Genomic DNA, 9,488 nt, shown 5'->3' with positions numbered 1-9,488 from the left:
TGGATCAAACGCGCAAAATAAATGGACAATTTGGATATATATGGACGGAATTAATCGAACAAAGAACCATTTGTGATGTTTATGGTACATATTGGAGCCAACAAAATAATCTTGTCAAAGGTAAGACATGATTTATATTTTATTTGTGCGTTTTGTGCCGTGCCTGCAGTGTTGAAATATGCTACACTCTCTTTGTTTACTGTTGTGCTATCATCAGATAGTAGCATCTTATGCTTTCGCCGAAAAGCCTTTTGAAATCTGACATGGTGCTGGATTCACAACGAAATCTCTCTCGGAGATTCTTTTTATATATATATATGCACATTATCGAACAAAACATAAATGTATTGTGTAACATGATGTTATATGACTCATCTGATGAAGATGTTCAAAAGTTAGTGATTAATTTTATCTCTATTTGTGGGTTTTGTGAAAGTTACCTTTGCTGTGAAAGAAATGTCTGTGCTTTTTTGGATTTGGTGGTGAGCTAACATAAATATATGTGGTGTTTTTGCTGTAAAACATTWAAAAAATCGGACATGTTGGCTGGATTCACAAGATGTTTATCTTTCATTTGCTGTATTGGACTTGTTAATGTGTGAAAGTTAAATATATAATATATTGAAATTCCCGCGCTCTCTTTTCAGTGGAATGTAGGGGGATATGGTCACTAGTGTAACCAGGAGGGGAGGCCTCATTTAACACAGTAAATTCCTCAGGCTTAAGCCATGTTTCAGTCAAGTCAATCACATCAAGATTATGATCAGTGATTAGTTCATTGACTATAAATGCCTTTGAAGTGAGGGATCTAACATTAATTAGCCCTACTTTGAGATGTGAGGTATCACGATCTCTTTCAATAATGGCAGGAATGGAGGAGGTCTTTATCCTAGTGAGATTGCTAAGGCGAACACCGCCATGTTGAGTTTTGCCCAACCTAGGTCGAGGCACAGACACAGTCTCAATGGGGATAGCTGAGCTGACTACACTGACTATGCTAGTGGCAGACTCCACTAAGCTGGCAGGCTGGCTAACAGCCTGCTGCCTGGCCTGCACCCTATTTCATTGTGGAGCTAGAGGAGTTAGAGCCCTGTCTATGTTGGTAGATAAGATGAGAGAACCCCTCCAGCTAGGATGGAGTCCATCACTCCTCAGCAGGCCAGGATTGGTACTGTGAGATTCTGCTGTTGTGAGACTCTGCTGTAGAGCTCACCACTCCCCCTAACTGGGAGGGGGCCAGAGACAATTACTCGATGCCAACACATCTTTCTAGCTGATTTACACGCTGAAGCTATGTTGCGCTTGGTGACCTCTGACTGTTTCATCCTAAGATCGTTGGTGCCGACGTGGATGACAATATCTCTATACTCTCTACACTCGCCAGTTTTAGCTTTAGCTAGCACCATCTTCAGATTATTGCTCATCCTGGCCCGATGAACTCAGGATGGTCGGGCAGTGATAGTGGTTCCTGTCCATCGCTCGTTGTGTTGATTACATCATGTCCATTTGGTGATGTTTTTCACTGTTGAATCATATTGCAAATGTACTGTGCATTTGCAATATGTTTCAATGGGCATTTACCATCACGAATTTGACATGCTCAAAAATACTGCAGAAATGCAAAATTGACTGKCCCGATGAACTCGGGATGGCCGGGCAGTGCTAGTGGTTCCTCTCCATCGCTCGATGGTGACATGAGAGAAGTGGGACTCTGTCGTTTTTTTACAGTTTTTGAAAAATCCAAAATGACTAGGGACACCCTATTGGATGGGCAATGGATGGGGGGGGGGGGTGCTCTCCACCCAACCGTGGACCCCTTGAACACACCCTAAAGGTATTTAAAACATTTGAAAATGTTATAAAACTATTCCAAACTCCAGGCGCAGCCTTCATTTGGCAATATGTTTCAATTGGCATTGACCATCAGAATTGACATGCTAAAAAACACAGGAATGCAAATTGACTGCCCGATAACTAGGGAAGGCCAGGTAAGTGATTTTGGTTCCGTCTCCATCGCTCTGTTGGTGTTGATTCAGAATTCATTTGGTGATGGTACCTCACGTTTTAAACATAATGGAAATGGACAAAATCAGTCCAGCAACTCACCGTCCATCAGTCAATTAGATTCATTCTACACCAAACTGATACAAACTTACAACACCCACTTTTTTTCCAACTCATTTAGAAAGCCAACTAGTCAGATATTTAGAGCAGCGCCAAAATTCACAGCGCTTCTGTTCAAACCATATAAAAACATAAATCACGTAGTTACGTTCTACGTGCGGGTCCAGTTCTGACATTATGTTTAGGCCTACTGAGGTGACGTCGAATTCCAGTTTTCGATCGATAGGTCATTTAGAGCGAGCAGCGACACTTAACCTGTTAGCCCGCTAGACGGAACCCCAACATTCCACTGAAAAAGGCAGCGTGAGAATTTCAAAAAGAATTTTTTTTGAATATTTCTAACTTTCACACATTAACCTTTTGGGCAGGGTGCCGCTAGCGCCACTCCTCCCACATTCCACTGAAAAGGGCAGAGCGCAAATTCAAAAAAAACCTTTTTTAAAATATTTAACTGTTACACATTAAAAACAAGTCCAATACAGCATATTGAAGGCAGACATCTTTGAATCTAAACCACCATGTTCGATTTTAAAATGTTTTACAGGGAAGACAAATATGTAAATCTATACTAACCACGTCAGCAAAAAGAGAGCACTTTCTAACTGCAGTCAGTTTTTACTCCGTTCACTAAGCTATCACTAATTCGACCAAATGAGATAATATATAAGCCATCTAAACCAAGAAACAAACTTCATAAGACACAGTCTGATAACATTATCTTTGTATCAGCCATTTCTTTTTTTTGAAAAATGTGATATTTATGTTATAAATCATAAATTACATTTCAGCTACCAATAAGAAAGCAGCCATAACATTTACAGAACCACAACATCAAATATCGACTACATTACTCCTCATAAAAACATTTCTGAGAAATACATTACTGCTTGCAGCAATGAAAACAGCGATTCTTTGATTCCAGGACAATATTCGCGATTTATTTAAATGTTACATCGAAAAACTAGAATGTAGCCTTAAATTAAGCATAGCCACCGCCAGACAGACACACTGGGCCGCGCGACCAGTAGATCATGACACACAGATATATGAAAATAACTATTATAAATTGGTCTTTACTTTGGCTGTATCTTTCATCAGAATGTTATCAATTGTCCTAGTCCAGAAGCAGTCGTTCCAATCCCTTCAAATGCCAACTTTCCATCTCATTAGCATTGCGTACTCGTCGAGTGCAACGGAACTCTCCAACGTAAAACAAAAGAAACATTACGCGTAACGCAACTCGCCGAAAAACTCCCGCTACTCGAAAAATTCAAATGAATCTGATTAAACTATATTGAAAACAACATTACATACGGATGACATGGTCTCATTTCAAATCAGAATCCGAGCTGGAGAAGTTCACATCCGAACACGTTCTAGCAAAAACAAAACATGATATCTTTCTCCCATTACGCACGCTTCCTGACTTCCTGAAAATTGACGGTCATGTTCAAAGAAATAGGTCTTATTTCACGTCAGAACAAGACATAAACGCATGATTCATCCTCTGGACTACTCTGACACCCAGAGGAAGGCGTACAAGGAGTTGTTCCCGGTCATATATGGCATGACCATGTATAGGCAGAGCGTTGAGCGAGCATAACACATCTTGCATTTTACTCCTGGCGGGAAAATGCTCTGCCCAAAGGACTTGTGTTCCACTCAGAGAAAAAATTAAAACGTTTTAGAAACTTTGTAGACTCTTTTCTATCCAATACTATAACCATATGCATATTGAATGATCAGAAATTGCATTAAAAGGCCGTTTGAAAATTTGCGCATATTTTCCAGATTTTTCCATATTCGCCCCCTATAGCCCAAACAGGTTAACAAGTCCAATACAGCAAATGAAAGATAACATCTTGTGAATCCAGCCAACATGTCCAATTTTTAATTTACAGCGAAAACACCACGTATATTTATGTTAGCTGACCACCAAATACAAAAAAGCACAGACATTTCTTTCACAGCACAGGTAGCTTGCACAAAACCCCCAAATAGAGATATAATAGTCACTAACAAAAACAACTTCATCAGATGACAGTCTTATAACATTGTATACAATAAAATCTATGTTTTGTTCGAAAAATGCATATTCAGGTATTAAACAATAGTTTTCATTGCATTATACAATCACAAATAGAACCGAAAGCAACTAGAACAAATTACAGAAGACCAACGTGCAATACCTAAATACTCATCATAAAACATTTATGAAAAAACATGGTGTACAGCAAATGAAAGATAAACATCTTGTAATCCAGCCAATATTTCCGATTTTTAAGGTTTTACAGCGAAAAACACAATATAGCATTATATTAGCTACCACAATAGCCAAAAACACAACCCATTTATCAGCAGCAAAAGGTAGCGATCGCAAAAATACAGCAAAAGATATATAATTTTCACTACCCTTGACAAACCTCATCAGATGACAGTCCTATAACATCAGGTATACAATACATTATGTTTTGTTCGAAAAATGCATATTTAGAGCAAAATCCGTGTTATACATTGTAAAATCTGACAACTTTTTCCCAGAATCTCCGGATATATTTCTGACACTCACCTAATCTGGACCAAATAACTCATCATAAACTTTACTAAAAAATACATGTTGGATAGCAAATGAAAGATACACTAGTTCTTAATGCAATCGCCGTGTTAGAAATTCTAAAAATTAACTTTAGTACGACATACAGCTTACGTTATAGCGAGACAGCCGCCTGCAATGAGGCGAAAATAATACTAAACATTTCCACAGAAATACGAAATAACATCATAAATGGTTCCTACTTTTGCTGAGCTTCCATCAGAATCTTGTACAAGGGTCCTTTGTCCAAACAATCGTTGTTTGTTTTAGAATATCTCTTATCCTGTCGAATTAGCAATCAAAGACTAGCCAAATGGCGCAAGCTGTCCATCTCACAACGCAGGAGAACGGAAAAAGCCAAAACTCCCGATAAACTTTCAATAATCTGATAAAACTATATTGAAAAAAAAATACTTTACGATGATATTTATCACATTTATCAAATAAAATCAAACCGGAATATTAGCCGTCTATAACGAAAGCTTTTTAGAAGCCAATGCTGATGCCCTTCCCGCGCCTTCTGAACAAAAAAATTGGGGTCATGTCATTCCAAGAGGTCTCGTTTGACCTCAGATCAAGCATACACCCCATTTCACCTCTCACTGCCTTTGAACATTAGTGCGAAGGGATGAAGTGCATATATATCCATAGATTTCAAGCAAATGAATAGGAAGGCCCTGGAACAGAGCCTCGATTTTAGATTTTTCACTTCCTGACAGGGAGTTTGCTGCAAAATGAGTTCTGTTTTACTCACAGATATAATTCAAACGGTTTTAGAAACTTGAGAGTGTTTTATATCCAATAGTAATAATAATATGCATATTGTACAATCTAGAATAGAGTACGAGGCCGTTTAAATTGGGCACGATTTTATCCCAAAGTGAAAATAGCGCCTCCTATCCCAAAGAAGTTAAATGGTGCTGAAAATCCACTTTTTCTGGGCATTGCTACGGGGTCCTTGAATGAGCTATCAAACAAAAACGTTGGGGTCCGTCTCTACGGGCCGAGGCGGTTTCAATGCACCTAGTCTTGTAACTCTGGGACTTTTCTAAATGTCGTCATTTTCGTAATGGTCAAAATTAATTGAAGTTATTGCAAATGTACAAGGCTGTTTCTCGGGCTGAGAACCTTCTAGAGCCACATAACTCACCGTGCACTGTCGACTTGAGCTCTATAGCAGGTTTCTAAAGTTTCAGAGCTCTAGGTCAAACAGTTCTTTGATAGTTCGAACAAAGGTAATTATTGCAGGCGCTGTCTGTCTCTAAGCCCCACACTGAGTCACTCCATCCTTGGTATGTGTGTGTTTGAGTTTTTCTTGGAAATCTGATGAATGGGATGAATGACTGATTTACAGTTCATGAGGGTTGCCTAATCACACATTTGAAGTTTTGGAAAGATCTGACTTTTTTAACCCTTCAAAACAGCCCATTTGACCCCGATTATGGCACTTCCGATTGGCACAGGAAACTAAAAGTAAACACAAATCCTCATTAGGGTAGGCTTTTACAGAATCCTGACTATTAAGTCTTTACGTTAAGAACTGACTAATTTACACAGAATGCAGTGTTTCTCTCAAACTGCAGGTTGGGTATGGCAAAACACTTTTAGGGTGATTTTAACCACTTCCGGTTGCTTCAGGAAGCTTAGAATCGACACAGGTAGACCTCATAGTGGCCTGATGGATTGTCAGGCCACTACTATAGCCTAACCTACATAGGCTTCAGGTTGAATTTAGAGGAGAAGGCAATGTATTCCTATGGGGAGAGATGTCATTGTAATCTGTGAGATGAAAACCCCCAGTTTTTACTGTTAGGGTTAATTCCACACGGTCAATGTTAGGCTTGCACAGATCGGGAGGACGTCAGGAACATTCCTGTGTTTGAATTGTCCTTCTAACCCTAACGTTTCCGCCGCTGTCCCCCAAAAGAACCTGCAATTTAGGGCCAGGCTTCATTTTGGGCCTTCTTCTTTTCACTGTCGCTGCGCTCAGACCGAGCGAGCTACGGTCAAGCGTGGAATCTCGTTGAACTCGGCACGGCGTTGAGATTATGGTAATGCCATTGCAGGCTCTGAGTGTCTGTGTCTGTGACACTCCATCCTTTATGTTTGTGTGTGAGAGTTTTTTCTTTGACATCTGTTGGGAGAAATGACTGATTTACAGTCCATGAGGGTTGCCTAATCACACATTTGATGTTTTGGAAAGATACACTCACAAAAGCTTGGATTTCTTTCTCTGTAAAGCATATTTTCAAAATCTGACACGATAGGTGGATTAACAACAAGCTAAGCTGTGTTTTGGTATATTTCACTTGTGATTGCATGATTATAAATATTTTTTGTAATATTTTTGAATTTGGCGCCCTGCAATTCTAGAGGTTGTTTAGGGAAATGATCCCGTAATCAGGATCTGTGCGCTGAAAGGTTAACTTCTCTAGGGTAGGGGGCAGCATTTTCACGTTTGGATGAAAAGCATACCCAAATTCAACTGCCAGCTACTCATCCCCAGGAGATAAGATATGCATATTATTAGTAGAGTTGGATAGAAAACACTCTGAAGTTTCTAAAACTGTTTGAATCATGTCTGTGAGTATAACATAACTTATTTATCAGGCGAAACCCAGAGGAAAAACCATTCAGAATTTTTGTTTTTTGAGGTCACTGTCTTTTCAATGAAATTTCATTGGGAAACCAGATTTGTAAGCGAATTGCTTGCAGTTTCTACGGCTTCCACTGAATGTCAACAGTCCTGAGAAATAGGTTGAGGTTATTCCTTTGTGTAATGAAGAAATACGGCCATCTTGAAGTTGAGTCACTCCAGGTGTCCTGGACATGCGCTTCAATCAAACAGAAGGCATGCTACATTTCGTTTTAATCCTGTATTGAACACACACACCCGTCTTCAATTTTATCGATTATTAACCTCTCTTGGGCACGTGAGACGGTAGCGTCCCACCACTTCAACAGCCAGTGAAACTGCTGGGCGCCAAATTCAAATACAGAAATACTCATTATAACAATTCAGAAAACAAAACATATTTTACATAGTGTTAACGATTAATTCTTGTGAATCCAACCACGGTGTCAGATTTAAAAAATGCTTTACGGCAAAAAGCATACATTACGATTATGAGAACATAGCCACAAGACAAATCATTACAAACAGTAGCCAGCCAGATAGAACAGTTACACAATTTAGAAATAGAGATAAAATGAATCCCTTACCTTTGATGATATTCATATGGTTGCACTCAGCAGACATTAACAGCAGACATTAATTTACTCAATAAATGTTCCTCTTGTTCGATAAGTCTCTTTATACCAAAAACCTCAGTTTGTTTGCGCGTTTTTCTTCAGTAATCCACAGGCTGAAACGCAGTCAAAACAGGAAGACAAAAAAAATCCAAATTGTATCCGTAAAGTTCATAGAAACATGTCAAATTATGTTTATATTCAAACCTCAGGTTGTTTTTAGCCTAAATAATCAATACTATTTCAACCAGACAATAACGTTGTCAATATAAAATGTAAACAAGAAACGCACTCTCTCGGTCTTGCGCAGGAAAAAGCTCCGTGAAACTTTAGGGTCCACTCATTCAGACTGCTCTTACTTCCTCATTTTTCGGAATACAAGACTGAAACACATTCTAAAGACTGTTGACATCTAGTGGAAGGCATAGAAACTGCAAGTTGAGTCCTAAATCAAGGGATACTGTAATGGCATTGAATAGAAAACTACAAACCAAAAAACAAACTACTTCCTGAATGGATTTTTCTCAGGTTTTTGCCTGCCAAATCAGTTCTGTTAAACTCACAGACACTATTTAACAGTTTTGGAAACTTTTTTTCTATCCAAATCTACCAGTTATATGCATATCATATCTTCTGGGCCCAAGAAACATGCYGTTTAATTTGGGCATGCATTTCATCCAAAATTCCGAATGCTGCCCCCTACCCTAGAGAAGTTAACGTAAAAAAATACCTAGGGTTGTATTACAAAAGTAGTTTGACATTTTTTGGCAAAGTTTACAGGTAACCTTTGAGATATTTTGTCGTCACGTTTGAGCAAGTTGGAACCTGTGTTTTTCTGGATCAAACGCACCATATAAATGGACATTTTGGATATATATCGACGGAATTAATCGAACAAAAGGACAATTTTTGATGTTTATGGGACATATTGGAGTGCCAACAACAGAAACTCGTCAAAGGTAATTCATGAATTATATTTTTATTTCTGCGTTTTGTGTCGCGCCTGCAGGGTTGAAATGTTTTCTCTCTTTTGTTTACTATGGTGCTATGCTCAGATAATAGCATCGTATGCTTTCGCTGAAAAGCCTATTTGAACTCTGACATGTTGGCTGGATTCACAGCCAGTGTAGCTTTAATTTGGTGTCTTTCATGTGTGATTTAACGAAAGTTTGATTTTATAGCAATTTTCATAGTAATTAATTATAATTTGGGTCTCTGCATTTTCTCTGGCTTTTGGCCAAGTGAGACAGTAGCGCCTTGCCTAAACTCAGATTTTTGGATATAAATATGAACTTTACCGGAAAAAAAATATACAGTATATACAGTGGGGCAAAAAAGTATTTAGTCAGCCACCAATTGTGCAGGTTCTCCCACTTAAAAAGATGAGAGAGGCTTGTAATTTTCATCATAGGTACACTTCAACTATGACAGACAAAATGAGAAAAAGAAATCTTGAAAATCACATTGTAGAATTTTTTATGAATTTATTTGCAAATTATGGTGGAAAATAAGTATTTGGTCA

This window comes from Salvelinus sp. IW2-2015, unplaced genomic scaffold (assembly GCF_002910315.2).
Source record: "Salvelinus sp. IW2-2015 unplaced genomic scaffold, ASM291031v2 Un_scaffold2343, whole genome shotgun sequence".
NCBI classification, from domain to species: Eukaryota; Metazoa; Chordata; class Actinopteri; order Salmoniformes; family Salmonidae; genus Salvelinus; species Salvelinus sp. IW2-2015.
Note: the sequence above shows the minus strand (reverse complement) of the source record.